Source organism: Equus przewalskii, chromosome 15 (genome assembly GCF_037783145.1).
Source record: "Equus przewalskii isolate Varuska chromosome 15, EquPr2, whole genome shotgun sequence".
Taxonomy (NCBI): domain Eukaryota; kingdom Metazoa; phylum Chordata; class Mammalia; order Perissodactyla; family Equidae; genus Equus; species Equus przewalskii.
The window spans coordinates 74,257,126-74,277,989 of record NC_091845.1 but is presented as its reverse complement, the minus strand read 5'-3'; positions in this window follow the sequence as shown (position 1 = coordinate 74,277,989).

Sequence of the window (20,864 nt, the reverse complement as noted above, 5' to 3'; positions counted from 1 at the left end):
AAATACGTGGGAAGAAAACTCGAAATTGAGAATATTCTACTCATGAATTGATTTTTTTCAAATATGAACGGAGAAGGCTGCTATTGTTCAATTTCCACATTAGCGCTGATTGCAGAACGCCAGAATTCTATAGGAGCATGGTTTGAATATACAATTTGTGAAAATCTTTTGTAAGTTCCTCATGATCACTGCATAGTTTTTACTAGGTATTTATTTATTGGGATAGAATACATATAACATAAAATTTCCATTTTAGCAATTTTAAAGCGCATATTTTAGTGACATTAAGTACATTTACAATATTGTGCAACCATCACCACTATCTAGTTCCAGAATTTTTTCACCACCCCAAAAGGAGGCCTCATACTCATTGAGCAGTCACTCTCCATTCTGCCCTCCCCTCACTCCTGGCAACCACTAATCTGCTTTCTGTCTCTACGGGTTTGTCTATTCTGGATATTTCATATAAATGGAGTCATACAATTACTATGCATTTTTAAAACATTAATGACTCAAGCTGCCTTTTGACTAAAGGCGGAGGATTATGTGCTCCTCCTCCTAAGGTCCCATTAAAGGAATAAAATGCATAAATCCACAAGGACAAAGACATTGGTGGAGAAGACATCAGTGACAAGAAAGTTCAATAACTTTTTATAAGCTGGAAGGTAAATGGAGAAGACACAGCCTGAAGTGTGCATTGAGCAGAGAGCCAATTTACCCTCAGAACCCCAGAGAGGGATCTGGAAGTTCCACGTATGGGGTGAGGCATGGGGCTGAAGACAATTGATCCCACAGATGAGCACAGTCAACCCTAGTCACCCATCACCTACCACCTCACTTGAAGAATGTCAGCAATCAGGTGTCCACCCCATCATGAAGCTCAGAGGTCTCTCTCCACATGGTCCTAGGTAGCAACACTTAGGGAGTGTCCTAGCAACCCTGCCTGCTCAGCCCACCAATTAGCAAGCCCTGCCCTAGTGGCTCTCAGCTTCCAGTTATCTTACTTTTTCAACAAAGAGCAGCCCTCATTTATTGAACAATTTCCGTGTGTTATGCCAGATGCTTTTGCAATTTGATCTTCATATCAATCCTGCAAAGCAAGCAGACATAGCAGTCCCACTTTACAGAGGAGGAAGCTGAGACTTAGAGAGCATAAGTAAATTGTTCAAAGCCACACCACTAGGAAGCGGTAGAATGGGATTCAAACCCAATTAGGTCTGAATTCTGAGCCCAAGGTTTTTGTGCCACGCTCAAGATGGTCTGAAAAGGGTCTAGATGAGGGTTGATTTCTATTTTTAAAAATTGTGTTAAAATACACATAACATAAAATTTGCCATCTTAACCATTTTCTTTTTGAGGAAGATTAGCCCTGAGCTAACATCTGCTGCCAATCCTCCTCTTTTTGCTGGGGAAGACTGGCCCTGAGCTAACATCCGTGCCCATCTTCCTCCACTTTATATGTGGGATGCCTGCTACAGCATGGCTTGCGAAGCAGTACGTAGGTTCACACCTGGGATCCGAACCGCCAAACCCCAGGCCACCAAAGCGGAATGTGCAAACTTAACCGCTGTGCCACAGGGCCAGCCCCATCATCTTAACCACTTTTAACTGCACAGGTCAGTGGTATTAAACACACTCACATTGTTGCGCAGCCATCACCACCATCCATCCCCAACACTATTTTCATCTTGTAAATCTGGAACTCTATATCTATTAAACAATAACTCCCTATTCTCCCTTCCTTCCACCCCCTGGAAACCACCATTATACTTTCTGTCTTGATGACTTTGACTACTCCAAGTACCTCCTATAAGTGAAATCACACAGTATTTGTCTTTTTGTGATTAGCTTATTTCACTTAGCACAACATCCTCAAGTTTCATCCATTGTGTAGCATATTGCAGAACTTCCTTCCTTTTTAAGGCTGAATAATATTCCAGTACATGCATATAACACATTTCACTTATCTATTCATCTGTCAATGGTCACTTGAGTTGCTTCCACACCTTAGCTATTGTGAATAATGCTGCTATGAACCTGGATGTACAAATAACTCTTCAAGACTCTGCTTTCAGTTCTTTTGGGTCTATACCCAGAAGTGGAATTGCTGGGTCATACAGTAATTCTACTTTTAATCTTTTGAGGAACTTCCATACTGTTTTCCACAGAAGCTGTACCATTTTCTTTCCCACAAACAGTGCACAAGGGCTCCAATTTCTCTACATCCTCACCAGTGCTTGTCATTTTCTGTTTTTTTGACAACAGCCATCCTAATGGGTGTGAAGTGGTATCTCATGGTAGTTTTGATTTGTGTTTCCCTAATGACTGGCAATGTTGAGCATCTTTTCATGTGCTTATTGACCATTCATATATCTTTGGAGAAATGTGTACTCAAGTCCTTTGCTCAATTTTGAATTGTTTATTTGCTTTTTGTTGTTGGGTTTTAGGAGTTCTCTATATTCCAATTATCTTTTTATTGCCAATAAGCATGAATAGACAATGAAGAGTCACCAGACATTTGAAGATGATTTTTAGCAGGAAAAAAATGAACCAATGTATATAAAAAGAAGGCCAAATCTGCATAAGAGGGATAACACAGGGAATTGAGAAATATAACGAAAACTTAAAAAAAAATTTAGTACCCAAATTGGTATTCTAACTAGAATCCTCAAAAAATTAGGGGAAGATGGCCAGAAATAAAAGGAACTGTAAGAGATGAATGAGCTCTTGGAGGACTGACATCAGTTTCACGGTGAAGTGAGTTGTTCCCTTTGTCTCACCCCTCTAAGTTACAACTAAATGGACATTCATTAACTAGCAGAGGATTTCCTGCACAGCACAACGAGATGTCTGAGAGATCCACACAGCTGTGCATCTGTAGGTGGGTGGACTGGATTCCTGGGAGGCAGTGGAACTAGGGGAGTGTACCCCTCTTCTTCCCCAGTGGCAGCAAGCCAGGTCACGGGTCCTCACACAGCAGCCAGCATGACTGAAGAGGAGGCAGGGGCAGCCAAGCCTGCATGAACACTTTCAAAGTTGTAGCCCAGCCCATGGGAGCACCTACCATGCTGCGGCAGCCCCACCAGTGAGACTGCTCTACACAGAATGGCAGCAGCTCAGCCCCTGCAAAGGTGTCTACCTGCTGCAGTGAAGTGCAGGCAAGAAAACACCCCACCCACTCAGAAGGCACCCCACCTGCAGAGCACAGCAGCCCACGGGACCCACTGAATGGTGGTTAAGCCCCTGTGTATGTGTCTCTCCAGCCTAATGCAGCAGCTCAGCAAGTTCCCTGCTGAGTGCAGCAGCCTTGCCCACTTGACAGCAACCCATCCATGGAGCACAGAGGACCCCATCTATGGTGCACAATCCACCCGCCCAGTGCAGAGGCTCTGCCAACATGAGTGCAACTTGCAGAGTAGCTGTGGCCAGTGCACACAAATGCAGAGCAGCCCTACTCACACAACTTCCAGAAGATGGTGCAGGATCAGGAAACCCAGCTCCTGCTCCCCTGACAGTGGCAAGTGGAATCTGTGACCTGATACTACAACAAGTGGGCAGGCAAAGGTTCAGTTCACAAAACACCATGAAGAACTACAGTAACACTTCAGAGCAGAAGGAAAATGACAAGTCTCCAGAAACCAGTCCTGAAGTCACAGAAATTTACAATCCAAATGACAGAGAATTCAAGATAGTTATAAAGAAATTTAATGAGTTACAAGAAAACTCAGAGAGACAGTTCAGTGAGCTCAGGAATAAAATTAATGAGCATAAGGAATACTTCACCAAAAAGATTGGGACTCTTAAAAAAAAAAACCCAAACAGAAATTCTGGATATAAGAAATACAATTAATGAAATAAAAAATAATCTAGAAACCATAAAAAAAATAGAGCTGATGTTATGGAGAACAGAATTAGTGAGTTAGAGGACAGAAATATAGAAATGCTTCAGGTAGAGGAGGAGAGAGAACTAAGATTTTTTTAAAAATAAAGAAGTTCTTCAAGAAATATCCAGCTCAATTAGGAAAAGAGATATAAGGATTATAGGTATTCCAGAGGGAGAAGAGAGGGAGAAAGGAGCAGAGAACTTGTTCAAAGAAATAATAGCTGAGAACTTCCCAAACCTGGGGAGAGCACTGGACTTACGAGTACACGAAACCAATAGAACTCCTAACTACATCAATGCAAAAAGACCTCCAAGGCATATAATAGAAAAACTAGCAAAAGTCAATTGCAAAGAAAAAATATTAAGGACAGCAAGACAGAATAAAATAACCTACAAAGGAACCCCTATCAGGCTTTCAGCACAGTTCTCAGCAGAAACCTTACAGGCTAGGAGAGAATGGAATGAGATATTGAAAACACTGAAAGACAAAAATTTTCAGCCAAGAATACTCTATCCAGTGAAACTATCCTTCAGACATGATGGAGAAATAAAAACTTCCCCAGATAAACAAAAGCTGAGGGGGTTTATTGCCACTAGACCTCCCTTACAAGAAATGATGAAGGAAGCCCTCCTATCTGTAACAAAAAGGCAAAGGTTCACAAATATTTGAGCAAGGAGATAAATAGACAGACAAAATCAGAAAATTGCAGCTCTCTATGAGAACAGGTAGCAAATGCTTAATTATAACATAAAAGGTAAAGGGAAGGAAAGCATCAAAAATAATTATAAACACTTCAATTTAGACACAAACTCACAACACAAAAAAGAATAATTTGTGAAAACAATAACTCAGAAGGGGAAGAGGTAAGGGATGGACCCTGCTTAGGCTAATGGAGATAAGAGGTTATCAGAAAATGGACTATCTCATCTATGAGATCTTTTATACAAATCTCATGGTAACCACTAAACAAAGTATCAGAGCAGAGCCACATATCATAAATAAAGGGAAAACTGAGAAAATCATCACAGAAAACCATCAAACTGAAACGGCAGTCAGAAATACAAGGGAAAAGAAACAGTAGAAATATACGACACCAAGAAAACAAGAGATAAAACAGCACCATTAAGCCTTCATATATCAATAATTACTCTAAATGTAAATGGATTGAATTCTCCAATCAAAAGACACAGAGTGGCTGGATGGATTAAAAAACAAGACCCAACAATATGCTGCCCCCAAGAAACACATCTCAGCTCTAAAGAAAACATAGACTCAGAGTGAAAGGATGGCAGATGATATTCTGAGAAAATAGCAAGCAAAATAAGGCAGCTGTTGCCATACTTACATCAGACAAAGTAGACTTCAAGGTAAAAAAGACAATGAGAGATAAAGTGGGGCAGTATATAATGATAAAAGGGACATTCTACCAAGAGGAAATAACACTTTTGAATATATATGCACCTAACACAGGAGCACCAAAGTATATAAAGCAACTACTAACAGACCTAAAGGGAGAAATTGACAGAAATGCAATAATATTAAGGGACCCAAACGCCCCACTTATATCAATGAATACATCATCCAGAGAGAAAGTCAACAAGGAAACAGTGGCCTTAATGAAATACTAGACCAGATGGACCTACTAGATATATATAGAACATTCCATCCAAAAACAACAAAATACACATTCTTCTCAAGTGCACATGAAACATTCTCAAAGATAGACCATATGCTGGGAAACAAGGCAAGCCTCATTAAATTTAAGAAGATTGAAATCATATCAAGCATCTTTTCTGACCACAATGTTATGAAACTAGAAATCAACTGCAAGAAAAAAAGCTGGGAAAGGCACAAATACATGGAGATTAAACAACATGCTACTGAATAACCATTGGATCAATTAATGAATCAAAGGAGAACTCAAAAAATACCTGTAGACAAGTGAAAATGAAAACACAACATGCAAACTCTCATGGGATACAGCAAAAGTTGTGCTAAGTGCGAAATTTATAGCAATAAAGGCCTACCTGAACAAATAGGAAAAATCTAAAATCAATAAGCTTAAACTACACCTAACAGAACTAGAAACAGAAGAACAAACAAAGCCCAAAGCCAGCAGAAGGAGGGAAATAATAAAAATTAGAGCAGAAATAAATGAAATAGAGACTAAAAAAAATAGAAAGGATCAATGAAACTAAGAGCTGTTTCTTTGAGAAGATAAACAAAATTGACAAATCTTTAGCCAGACTCACTAGGAAAAGAAGAGAGAAGGCACAAATAAATAAAATTAAAAATGCAAGAGGAGAAATTACAATGGATACCACAGAAATATAAAGGATTATAAGAAAATACTATGAAAAACTATATGTCAACAAATTGATAACCAAAGAAATGGATAAATTATTAGATTCATACAGCCTCCCTAAACTGAATCAAGAAGAAATAGTAAATCTGAATAGAAACAAGTAAAGAGATAGACACAGCAATCAAAAACCTCCCAAAAAAACAAAGGTCCAGGGACCAGATAGCTTCTCTGGAGAATTCTACAAAATATTCAAAGAAAAGTTAATATCTTTCTCAAACTATTCTAAAAAATTGAACAAGATGGAATGCTTCCTAACTCATTCTATGAGGCCAATATTACCCTGATACCAAAACCAGACAAGGACAACACAAAGAAGGAAAATTACAGGCCAAGATTGCTGATGAACATAGATGCAAAAATCTTCAACAAAATATTGGCAAATCAAGTACACCAATACTTTAGAAGGATCATCCAGGGGCCAGCCCAGTGGCATAGTGGTTAAGTTCATATGCTCTGTTTCAGTGGCCCAAGGTTCACAGGTGTGGATCTTGGGCGTGGACCTACATACCACTCATTAAGCCATGCTGTGGTGGCATCCCACATACAAAATAGAGGAAGATTGACACAGATGTTAGCTCAGCGACAATCTTCCTCAGCCAAAAAGAGGAAGATTGGCAACAGACATTAGCCAGGGCCAATCTTCCTCACCAAAAAAAAGAGAGAAATCAATCAATGTGACATACTACATTACCAAAATGAGGAATAAAAATCCCATGATCATCTCAATAGATGCAGAGAAAGCATTGACAAGATCTAACATCCATTTATGATAAAAAAAAAAACCCTCTCAATAAAATAGGCATAGAGGGAAAGTACCTCAACCTAATAAAAGCCATATATGACAAACCCGCAGCCAACATGATGCTTAACAGTGAAAAACTGAAAGCCATTCCTCTGAAAACAGGAACAAGACAAGGATGCACACTCTTGCCACTCCTGTGCAACATAGTACTGGAGGTTTTGGCCAGAGCAATTAGGTAAGAAAAAGAAATAAAGGTATCCAAATTGGAAAGGAAGAAGTAGAACTCTCACTGTTTGTGATGACATGATTCTATAGATAGAAAACCCTAAAGAATCCACCAGAAAACCATTAGAAATAATCAACAACTACAGCAAAGTTGCAGGATAGAAAATCAACCCACAAAAGTCATTTGCATTCTATTCACTAATAATAAACTAACAGAAAGTCAAGAATACAATCCCATTACAATCGCAACAAAAAGAATAAAATATCTAGGAATAAATTTAACCAAGGAGATGAAAGATTTATACACTCAAAACTATAAGATGTTATTGAAAGAAATCAAAGAAGACATAAGGAAATGGAAAGATAGCCTATGCTTATGCATTGGAAGAATAAACATAGTTAAAATGTCCATATTACCTGAAGCAATCTACAGACTCAGTGCAATCCCAATCAGAATCCCAATGACGTTCTTCATGGAAATAGAACAAAGAATCCTAAAATTTATATGGAACAACAAAAGACCCTGAATAGCCAAAGCAATACTGAGGAAAAAGAGCAAGGCTGGAGACATCCCAATCCCTGACTTCAAAATATGCTGCAAAGCTATAGCAACCAAAACAGCATGGTACTGGCACAAAAGCAGACACAGATCATTAGAACAGAATTGAAAGCCCAGAAATAAAACCACACGTCTACGGACAGTTAATCTTCGACAAAGGAGCCAAGAACATACAATGGAGAAAGGAAAGGCTCTTCAATAAATGGTGCTGGGAAAACTGGACAGCCACATGCAAAAGAATGAAAGTAGACCATTATGTTACACCATACACAAAGATTAACTCAGAATGGATTAAAGACTTGAATCCAAGACATGTAACCATAAAACTCCTAAAAGAAAATATAGGCAGTACGCTCTTTGACATTGGTCTTAGCAGCATCTTTTCAAGTACCGTGTCTCCTCAGGCAAGGGAACCAAAAGAAAAAATAAACAAATGGGACTACCTCAGATTAAAAATCTTCTGCAAGGCAAAGAAAACCATGAAGAAAATGAAAAGAGAACCCACCAACTGGGAGAAAATATTTGCCAATCATATACCTTAAAAGGGGTTAATTTCCAAAATACATAAAGAACTCACACAGCTCAACAACAAAAAACCAAACAAGCCGATCAAAAAATGGGCAGAGGATATGAACAGACATTTCTCCAAAGAAGACATGCAGATGGCTAATAAGCACATGAAAAGATGTTCAACATCACCAATTATTAGGGAAATGCAAATCAAAACTACAATGAGATATCACCTTACACCTGTAAAGATGGATATAATTAACAAGACAAAAAATAACAAATGTTGGAGAGGATGTGGAGCAAAGGAAACCCTCATACACTGCTAGTGGGAATGCAAACTGGTACAGCCACTACAGAAAACAGTATGGAGATTCCTCAAAAAATTAAAAATAGAAATACCATATGACCTAGCTATCCCACTTCTGGGTATTTATCCAAAGAACTTGAAATGAACAATACAAAGAGACTTATACACCCATGTGTTCACTGAAGAATTATTCACAATAGCCAAGATATGGAAACAACCCAAGTGCCCAATGATTGATGCATGAATAAAGAAGATGTGGTATATATGTACAATGGAATAGTACTCAGCCATAAAAAAGACAAAATCATCCCATTTGCAATAACGTGGATGGAACTTGAGGGCATTTTGTTAAACAAAATAAGCCTCTTTTGTTAATTTTTGTTAATTTTTTTTTAATTCGGCAGAGAAAGATGAATACCTTATGATTTCACTCATACATGGAAGATAAACACACACAAGGATAAGGAGAACAGGTTAGTGGTTACCAGAGGGGAAGGGGAATGGGGGGAGGGTGAAAGAAGTAAAGGGGCACACATGTAGGATGATGGATAAAAACTAGACTATTTGTGGTGAGCATGATGTAGTCTGTACAGAAATTGGTATATAATAATGTGAAAAAAAAAAAAAAAGAATGAGGGGCTGGCCCCGTGGCCGAGTGGTTAAGTTCGCACGCTCTGCTTCAGGTGCCCAGGGTTTTGACGGTTCCGATCCTGGCCACGGACATGGCACTGCTTATCAGGCCATGTTGAGGCAGCATCCCACATGCCACAACTAGAAGGACCCACAACTAAAATATACAGCTATGTACTGGGAGGATTTGGGGAGAAAAAGCAAAAACAGAAGAAGATTGGCAACAGTTGTTAGTTTAGGTGCCAATATTTAAGGGAGAAAAAAAAGAATGAGCTCTTGGAAATTAAAAACATTATTGCTAAAATTAAAAAATCAATAGATGCTAGAAGGTAAAATGGAAAAAATTTCCTGGAAAGGAGAGGAGAAAGACAGTGAGATTGAAAATAAGAAATATGTAGGATCTAAGCCGGGAGGCCCAACACTTGACCCATGGTTGTTCTGAATGGGAACCCAGAGAGAATGGAGGGGAGAAAGTTATTCTTAAAATACAAGAAAATGCTCCAGAGCTGAAGGATGAAAGTTGAAACTATTACTTAAAATCCCATTAAGTACCCCAAACAATGAATTAAAAAATGGCTTATATCAAAGCCTATTATCATGAAATTTCAGAGCCCCAGGGATAAAGACAATCCTAAAAGCTTTTAGAGCAGAAAGAAAAGGAGCATCTACAAAGGAATGAGAATCAAAATGGCATCCAGCTTGTCAACAGTGGTACCATACACTAGAAGATAATGGTGTGTGTCTTCAAAATTGTGATGGAAAATAATTTTCAACCTAGAATTCTGCATTCAGCTAAACTATCCATTGAATATGAGGAGAAAATGAAGACATTTTCATATACACAAAGATGCAGACAACTCCTTGTCTTAGGATGTGCTTAAGTAGAACCCGGCATGAAACAAAAGGGAAGAAATCACCGGATGCAGGAAGCAGTACAATCAACTGGGTAGAGCAGTGGAGGAGCGTTCCAGGAGAAACTGCACAGGACCAGACAGTAACTGGTGCAGCCTGGAGGCAAGGCCTTGAGTAGGGGGCCTTCAGGAAAGAGGGGACTCGACACAATGCCTGATAGTATGAAACATTTGGAAATTATTGGAATACATTGATGTCAGAAAGACAGTAGGAAATTAGAAAAGCAATTAGAGACATCAGACAAAACACAAAGCTACGAGGAGGGGAAATGGAGTCGTGGTTCACTCCTTCGCCTTGCAGAGGACATGTGTACTGTGTCACAAGGATGTAAACTACCGATTATGGATTTAACAAAAATAGTGAAATAACTCTATTAGGAGATATGGACAGGTGAGGAGGGGACAGCCCAAGAGAGTTAAATATCCATTAATCTTAACACCACAATCAATAGAGAACATCAACGGTGGATAAATCAAGAAATAGTAATAGAAGCATATTATCTGGAACTGTGGAAGTAACCAGTAGAAGAAATAGCTTAAAAAGTTAAAAATGCTGGCGTCTCGGGAGCAGGAATGGGGATGGGAAGAGCTAGCGAAAAGGACCATTGTTTTCCCTTTTTTAAAATGCAATTTTAAAAAGCATGTGCGTGTATTACTTTGATAAAAGTAAAGCCAATAATAAAAATCAACTCAAGCTGAGGTATGAGAAAAACAATATGTAAATGGCATTTCGAAGCCAATGTGTTTGTGATTAAGACAGCTATGCTTTACAACTGTAGACAGTTTTTTAAAATTTCAAGTCCTCTGACAAATGAAAAATGGCTTCCTTAGAAAAGATGAACCTGCACCCAGCAAAAGTGAGCTTCTATCCATTTCCAGAAGAAAATTCATTGCTCATTATGAAAATACATATAGGGTGTCTCTATCAACCTACAACCTGAGTTGTTAAAGTTAAAATTTAACAGTTTAAAACTTTACAAAGACCATGAAAAGCCTTTATAATGCTATAAATTCTAACCTGGGTGGAGGCATGAAGTCTACACAAATTCTGGCTCCCTTCAACTTCAAGTAACTCAGTATGTAAATCCTTAGGAATCAAGATGACTCCTAAAAGTGAAATACTTTCACCTTTGTAGAAAAAGCAGTTGAGCAGAATGTAGGTCGGTAAGAAAGGGAGTCTCAGTTCCACCCAGCATGCACGTACACCCAATACGGCCCCAAAGGCTTGGGGCTGTCCGAGAAGTTGCAAGGGCTGAAGAAGTCGGCAGGAATAGATGTTCCTCTCTGCCAAAGGGAGCCCGTCTTGGTTCCAACACCACGAACATCACAAGGTGTATCAGTTAGATTGGTCAGCCATAACAAAATACCACAGACTGGGTGCTCAAACAACAGAAATTAATTTTCTCACAGTTCTGGAGGCTAGAAGTCCGAGATCAAGGTGCTGGAAGGTTTGGTTTCTCCTGAGGCCTCTCCTTGGCTTGCAGAGGGCCCTCTTCTCTGTGTGCACACACGCTGGTATCTCTTCCTCTTCTTATAAGGACACCAGTCTTACGGGATTAGGGCCCCACACTTTTGCCTCATTTAACCTTAATTACCTCTTTAAAGGCCCTAGCTCCAAGTATAGTCACATTAGGGGTTAAGATTTCCAGCATGAATTTAAGGGGCAGGGGACACAGTTCAGTCCATAATACAAGAGATGGGCAAAGAGCCCTTCTAGAATATGTTCTGTTTGACTTTGGTGGGAACCAAGTGACCAAATGACCCTTCTTCCAAAATGCATATATCTCAGAGCCTCCTGCCGAAGAACACACATCAGCCAAACCTGGAACCATCCACAATGCCGGGCGCTGGAAGCGACAGCTCTCGACTGCCAGCTGTCAGTGTCTGTCAACAACCTCAGGCTGCCACAGAGAAGAGCTCCCGAGAGAGGGGTACTGCATGATGGGGTCATGGTATGTGTTTCCAAAAAAACACATCGAATTTACCAAGTTCCAGCGATTTGAATGAGTCAACATATTAAGGCATAGGAAACTGACTGGAACAGAGTCTCCTGTTTCTGTTTTCCAAAGAAGGACTCTCTAAGCCGGGTCACAACTCTGAAATTGGAGGAGGAATCTCCAGTTCCCTGGTAAAGTTTCCTACAGAGACGAATGGATCTTAGACAAGAACACTTGGGGGCATACTTGGTGACCAGAGATAGTGCAGGAAAGGAAAAATACTCATGTATACTATATAACTTAGCTGTGAGAGTCTTTAAATGGTACACAGAATATTAATCTAACTAAACTAAGATTAACTCTAGTGGGAGGTTCATGGATGAGAAGGGAGATGTGTACAATTGACCAGAAAGTAGGAAAGAGACCTAAATCCCCATCTCTCATAGAGAAAGTTTGATAAATCCTCATCTTTGGGAGAGGGAAGTCAATAAATAAAGCCTAAAACAGAAAAATCATGAATTAGCAATACAAATATGTTATTTAGAAACACAGAGTAAATCCAGAGATAACCAGCTAAAAAGGAGAGAGTGATTGCCTGTGGGAAGGGGAAAGAAAGAGATGGAGAAGGGGTCTGCTGCTTTGTTTTATTTTTTAATTAATATACCTTATAGAACTAGTTGACACTTTAAACTTTGGGCATGTATGACTTTGATTGAAGATAAACAAATAATATTGTAAAGGGAAAAATGAAAGAAAAACAAGTCATGCTGACCAAATTTCATTTGTCCTAAGATGATGATATAGAAAAGGCAGCAGCCACAGACCCAAGAGTAGTAACAGAGACAGCAATCACGATAAGGCAGCGTTCATCAATTAATGATTTGTTGAGAAAGTTCATTCATTCAATCAGCACTTATGGAGCACCCACCACATACCAGGCCACAGTAATCATGATAGTCAAGGCGCCTGCTCTCATAGGTTTTATATTCTAGTGGGGTAGATAGAAAAACACAAACAATCAAATAAATAAGATTATTTCCTATGATGTTGAGTGCTTTGAGGAAAATAAAGAATAATAGGCTAGAGAGTAACTGGGTGGGAGGGTTGGTTATTTAGACTGTGTATTCAGGCATGGCCTCTTTAAAGAAGTGAAGTTTAAGCTCAGACCTGAGCAATGAATAGGTGGCCATGGGAAAGGCAGAGGTAACAGAATGTGCAAAGGCCCTGAGGTAGGCAAAAACTTGGTGCATTTGGGGAATAGTCAGGAGGCCAGTGTGACTGGATTGTAGTGAGCAAGAAAGGGAGCATGCAATGAGTTATATGAAGTAAGCATGTGAGGTAGGTTTTATTCTGAGTTTGACAGGAAGTCACTGGAGAATTTTCAGCAGAATAGTGATAGGATCTGATTTACACTTTAAAAACATCAGACTGGTTTCTGGTAAAGGCCGGATTGGGGCAAGGGATGGAAAGAGGAGGCAAGAGTGGGACAGGAAGTTTAGTTTGGAGACTCTTGCAGAATTTGGGACAGAGTGGAGACTGTGGAGATAGACAACAGTGGGCAGATTTGGGTGGGAATCTTAATTGAAGTAGAGATCTAAAGGGAAATTAGGAGGTTGATGGGGGAGCCTGAGAGGGAGGGGGAAAGAAGGAAGAAATTCTACTTCTGCAGCCCTTCTTCCCAAAGTCCCAGGCTCCCTGTGACATATGTGAACCTGAAGCTCTGGTCAGGAGTGGCTGAGGGACCTGAGTGATTATGCAGGGAATAAAGACTTGCCAAATTGCTTTAAACTCAGCCTGTCTCCATCCCGGCTTTCACCACACTTGACGGGAACGTGTAACTGAGCTTGTAAATAACTGTGCTTGGAGGCAGAGCTGGGAATTACGCCCCTCTAGACAGCTATTCAGAGGCTGAGAGAATAGGGCCCACTCGCTGTAATGCTATGCATTAAAAAGCACTTATGCTGCTAAAACCAGCATTAGAATTGCACATAAACATTGCTGTCATGCTCTTAATGGGACTCTGGAGTCCAAGTGGGACTCTCAGAGTCTGCAGAGGGGAGAAAAGCCATCTCAGGCAGTGCAATGATCTCTCCCCCACGGCCCACCCAGCAACACTGCCTCTCTCTTGTGGAGAATCCTCTCCATAAATGGGGAGAAAAATGAACTTATTTCCAAGCCAAGATTAAACTGGGTCCACACTGCATGGAGATGATGGGTCTCCGAGAGAAGAGAAATGAAACCAAGCCAAGAAAGTACATTCATTCAGAGGTGGCAGGTGGGGCTGTCCAGGTGTTCCTGGGAGCGACATGCAGCTCCTGGCACAGTGCCCCACACCTAGCAAGCTGTCAGTGAATGAACAGACGGACGGATGGATGAATGAATGAATGTGAGATCCATATACTTCCAAATTCTAGCCTTAATAACCCTTTATTCACTCAGTTTCTGTTTAAGAATCAAATGAATCTGCTGGGGCAAGTCTCCACAAAAGACCACGGGGGTCAGGTGTGGGCAGTCGGCAGTCACCTGTGAATTGGTGCTGCATACAGACTGTATCTATCCCACTCTGGTAATTCCTCCTCTAATGTGGTCTGAAGTCTAAATTATCCAATACAGAGGAGAAGGAAGTGAGTCCAGATCAAGCTGTCGTCTGGAGTATCTCCACTGGACCACAGCTCACCCTATGAAAATCACTGCTGGGGTTACCTAGCTGTTCAGGTAATTGTCAACTCTCAAATTTACCCACTTCCTAAGGAAGTGACATGAGATAATTCTGAAACCTCAAGGCCCAGATCGGAGGGAAAAAGACCTTGGACTAAGAACGCTGTTCTGGTGTGAGACCAGACTTCATGTACTGTCTCCCATTCCTCATCCGTAAGAAGGAATCAAATCACAACCAGGCTTGAAATGATGCCACAAGGATAAATAAATCAATGTGTAAGAGCACTCTACTTCAGGTCCAAAGTATGTGAAACTCATGGAAGAGAAAAGAATTGTCAAAAACAAAGTCCCTTTCAATTCCTGAAACAGCTGTCTTGAGGTTTTGTCACTAGAAAATTCTTTGCTGGACTTCATCTCCACTTAATCCTTCACTAAAGGCTGTATTTGCTTTTAGTGCCAGTAGGAATCTTATTCAACATCTAGTTATCGGTAACGTGTATATTGCTCTACAACAGATTAAAAACAACATACATTTAGGAAGTGTGCACCTTTAAGAAAAAGGCCTGATGTTAGCTAGAAAAGAGATGGAAAACTCAACCAAGAATCAGACATAAGCTTGTCCAACCTCATGTTATATTTGTGTATCTAAAAGGGATACAAAAGAAAAGAAAAGGAGACAGCAAATTATATCACCACTTGGCAATAGCAAGCAAGACATGGTTAAGTAATATTGCTGGTCCTTCCTTCCCAGAGACAAAAAAGCCCAACAAACTTTTCAGAAATTTAGCCATAAAAAAGTCTAAAATCACGAAGTTCTAGGCATTTCTGTGGGGCATTTCTGGAAATCTTCTCTGTCTTGATCTAGATGGTGGTTACATGGGTATATGCTTGTATAAAAAGTAAATGAGCCATTAATTTAAGATTTGTGCACTTACTACACATATGTTCTACCCCAGTTAAAAAAAATCCTAGGCAGTGAAGGATTAAATTGTGGAAAAATCCATTTACATGGAATATCTTCCTTCCCAGTGTTGCCAGATAAGTGAAGGATCATTTTGCTTCTCAGACATATTAATAGTGAAAGTAGACACCACTGATGGAGCATTTACTATGTACTGTACCCTATGCTAATTATCGGATAATTAGCTCACTTAATCTTCACAAATTCCATGTTCTTAATAACTGAGGTTCAGAGAAGCTAAAGTATAAGATGTATAACAACAGAAAACTATATCTGGGATGCTGATCCATCAGTCTTCTGTATCCCCAGTGCATAGACTGACGTCTGGAATATGGTAGGTACTCAACGAATATTTGCGAAATGAAAAGTGCTTTCTACAATGTCATATAACTAATATTGCAAGATTCAGATTTGGGCCTTGAGTCTGACTCCACAGCCCAAGTTTTTAACCATTCCATGACATCCTCCTCAAATAAAATTCCTGAGTCTGTACGTTAGTCTGAAACAATTGTAAACCAACTTTAGGAATACCTAGTTGAGATAAACCATACCCACAAAAGAGTGTATAAAACATAGCTATAGGTTTAAGGAATGACAGTAAAATGAACACCTATATGCCCACCACAGTTAAGAAATATAATGTGAACAGTACCTTCGGAGGCCTGCGAGTGCCTTCTTTGACTGCATCTTCCTGCCCAGATTGCTAGAGGTGTCTATAGCTGAATTTTTTAATCACTTCTTTGCCTTTCTAAATTATCTTAATACCTGTTGGTATCCTTAAACCACATAGTGCTTTGTTTTGCCTGTTTTTGAACCATCCATGGCAGGTTCACTGCTCTCACTACATTGGTCTTTACCTGAATGAGTCATCAGTCCATTAGTTTCTACATTCCTCTACTCCATCAGCCCCCTTCTATTTCATTCATGTCTCTGACACAAGAACCACTCAAAGTCCCATCAGGTGCCATACTATTGTGGAGTGATGTCAATTTGGTCATTCTTCCTCCTGAAACCCAAAATATTAGTCACTACCAATATTCTTCATGTATGGTAGTGTTGGGGGGAGGGGGAGGAGATGCAATTAATTAATGTAGAGAAGAGTTTCTATAGTCCCTATTTCTACAGCTGGTCGTGAGGTCCATGTTGATAAGCAAAGATACCAAGGCATCTGGTGTTCTTGCTGCTTCTGAGGTCCACTTAGCAGGGGTCTGGTTAGCACAACGTCGCTAATGTATTGAAGCAGGGTGATGTTCTGGGTTAAGATCGAAATCCACAGCTGCTGTACCCGGGTGGCCTTGGGGACTAGTCTAGGAGACTTACCACCTCTCTGGGTCTCACTTTGGCGTGATTCCCTCTAATCCCACCTCTCCAAACTAAAGGAGGGGCTGTCACTTTCAGCCAAAGGTGTGAGGGGTGAGTGTGGGTAAAGCAGCTCAGAGTGTCTTTTATCCAGCTGTGGGGGCAGGATAAACTGGTTCTGGGAGTACCTATCTGAGTCTTTCTATCTTACACTCAGACAAGTCATTTTTGAACTTAGCCATAATTTGCAGCCATTGTCCAAGTGGTTTCATAGTGACCTCTTGTCCCAGAGGGGCATCTGATTTTCGTCTAACTGGGTTGACTGGGATAAGGGAAAGTCCCTCAGGGTATGAGGGGAAGTTCGCTGAGGGCCGAGCAGGTGGGAGTGGCAGGAAGCACATCAATGAACTCTTTGAAATATTATCCAAACCGTCTCTCTCATTTGCACGTCACCTCCCAGAGGTTGCACTCCTTTTTCTTCCCCATTCTCAGCCAAATTTGGTGAAATCTCTTCATTTCCTCATCTGCCATTCACTCTTCAACCCACTCCATTCTGACTTCCACATCTTTCCACCCGACAGCCCCCTCTGAGTTGACTAGGACCTCTATGTCATCCAGTGGACATAGTTCAATCCTTCTCTTACTTGCCCTCTCAGCAGCAGCCTTTCTTTTTATTTTTTAAACATTGGCTAACTGAGCTAACATCTGTTGCCAATCTTGTTTTTTTTTTGTTTTTTTCTTCTCCCCAAATCCGCCCAGTATATAGTTGTATATTTTAGTTGTGGGTCCTTCTAGTTGTGGCATGTGGGACGCCACCTCAGCGTGGCCTGATGAGTGGTGCCTTATCTGCACTCAGGATCCAAACCAGCGAAACCCTGGGCCTCCGAAGCGGAGCGCGTGAGCTTAACCACTCAGCCACAGAGCCGGCCCCTCAGCAACTGCCTTTCACTGTTCACTTGTGTCGGACTGTTTCTGTTTGCTTCTCCAGGTCCATTCTTCATCCTCTCCACCCAGCCCCAAAGTGCTGACTTCTAAGGGTTATATCAACAGGCCCCCTACCTTCTGACTAACAGTTAGGTTTGGTCAATGAAAATCCAGGCAGGAGGTCGGAGGGAGGGAGGAGAGAAAGGTCAGGGTGTATATTCTCCTGACTTTTGCCCCACCAGGCTCCAGTTTGGCAATTATTGTGCAGCCCACTCTGACAGCTACAGCTTTCCTTGATTCAGGTAACCCCTCTATCCATGTGCCCCTTTTGGCCCAGTGGTGATAAGACTGACCTGTTGCTGGCCCTGGGGTGTGTCAATATCACTTGGCTTATTGGTTTTCCTTAACATTGCTCACTCCTTTGCAAATAATCTCTTCATTAAACTCTTTAATCATCTCTTTTTCACGTGGCAATATATATCAATTTCCTCTTTCTTGAAATGCATTTTCCACCTGGCCTCCATGGCACCTCACTCTCCTGTCTTTGTGCAACCTTTCTGTCCACTCCTTCTCTGTCTCCTTGGTAGGTTTCATCTATTTCACTAAACGGTAAATTTCAGAATTCCGTAAGTCCTCAGCCTTCTTTTCTTCCTACTATATTCCCTTCCAAGACATTTTCTTCAATATCCACATCTTCAATAACTACCTATAGGCCAATAATTTGTAAATTTGTATCTCTGGCCATACACCTGTCCTCTGAGATCCAGACTCATGCAGTCATCCAGACTTCCTTTTTACTATAGTTTCATTCATTAAATCAATGAATATTTTTCCAGAGCCTATTAGATTCCTGACCTTATTTTAGATGCATTCTTGCATGTTTAAAAGGACCTCAAACTCTACTTGTCCAAACTGAATCCATGATTTCTCATCCCTTCCCCCAACCCTCTTTCTCTTCCAGTGTTCCCTACCTTAGCAAGTGGTACCAACACCATCCATCCTGTCCTACAACCAGAAAACCTAGGAAACCTCTCTGATGGCTGTTTTTTTCTCATTCTCCACAGCTAACTCACCATCAAATCCTATCAAATTGTCTCCTAAATATCTCTTGAGTCTAACTAATGTTCTCTATCTCTACCACCCCTACCATAGCCCAAGCTGCCATCATTTCTTACCTGAACAGCCCTAGCTGCAGTCGTCTGCGTCCTGGTCCCTACTCCAATAAATAGTAAATTTTTGAGGCACAAATCTGATCACGCTAGACCCAGCTCCTGCGTAAGATCTTCTAGTACCTTCTGCTTCACTTATACACTACATGTGAGGCCGCTTCCTGCCCACCTCTCCAGCCTCTTCTCAAACCACACTCTCCCCAGCACTCCGTTCTTTAGACCCTCTTGTCTTCCTTCATTTTCTAGAATCGATATGTTTCTCCTTCTACAGAAACTTGATCCTTGCTAGTCGCTTTGTTTAGAATTCTTTCCCTGCATGCCCCACCTGGCTCAATAGCAAATTCTTAAGTTTTAGCCCTCAGCTAAAATGTCAATTCCTCAAAGATGGCTTCCCTGGTCCCTTTTTCAAAACAGCATCACCCTGTCATTGACTCTCACAGCACTAGCTACCTTTTCTCCATACCACGTATCACAGTGGTAATTTTACATTTACTTGTGGGCTGTTTTGAATAATAGACTGTGGCTATACGTGAGTTGAGGGACCACATGTGTTTTATTCAACATCATATTCCCCAGTGCCTGGTATATGACAGGTGCTCAATAAATATTTGTAGAATGAAAGGGTAAAGGAAGAGTTTCATTGAGAGTAAGGCTTGCTATAGTAAGAATAAGACCCGGCTTATATCAGTGTCATGTCTCACTTAAGCTGTTTCTCAGAGGCTTTGGAAGAAGTCAGAAGGTTCAATAAACGTTGGTGCCCCATGACAATAACCTTGGCCCATGAGATGATTCTGAGTGATGTTCACTTACTCATCCAACAGCCCAAAGCTTCAGAAGGAGAATATTTTGTCACTTAATCTCCCAAAAACAGACTATATTGACAAAAAATGTATATTATTTAGTGATTTAATCACCTTCTTCAATTTTATGTTATTAGAATCGTAAAATACTGAACTTTAAATAAGAATTCAATTAGAACAAGATTTGAAGAAATTGAAATATCAAGTTATGATCAGGCCCTAATCTTTGACTACTTAGTATCAATCACAACTGGGTCTAATTTATTTCTCTTTAAGACTCAACCAGGACTTTTCAAGAGAATTCCCTAAAGGGCCTCCCTTCACGTTGATGTTTGCCCACGGTGCGTTAAGAACTATAGAAGTCTGGCCAAACCTGTATCAGAAACCTTGGAAGGCAATATATGATAATCTTTCACCTCTAATTTGACTTCCTTCTAACGTAATCAGAAGAGATCAAAGTATCCCTTCTAGGAAGCCAATTAGTGCTAGCCAGCATTTACTGAGCACTTACCATCTGCCCAGCAATGTCCCAGCACTTCACACAGATTTTCTCCTTTAATGCTTCCAATAGGTTTTTAAGGTAGGTATGAGTAACATTTCCATTTTCCGGATGGGGAAATTGAGGCTCAGGACATTATAGCTGTAATTGGTCCCCAAACCTTACAGCTAGTAGTTATTGGGGCCAAAAGTCAATCCCACAAACTCTTGCTCTGGGACTCTTGCTCTTGAACCCATTGACTGAGTTCTTGCATCCTTTGTGATAGATGCTGAGAAGACATTCCTTTCAGTGCATCTGCATGCATCCTCTCTAGCATGACATCCTATGGGATGTTTCTAGTTGGAGAGATTTATTTTTCCACTCCCTTTTGCTTTAATTATAAGTGTTTTGAGGCATTTATGAACCTTGTAAAAATGCCTTGATAAAATCCAGCCAATCAAGGGATGCATAAAAATAAAGAACTAAAAAATAGAGAAGTCATAAT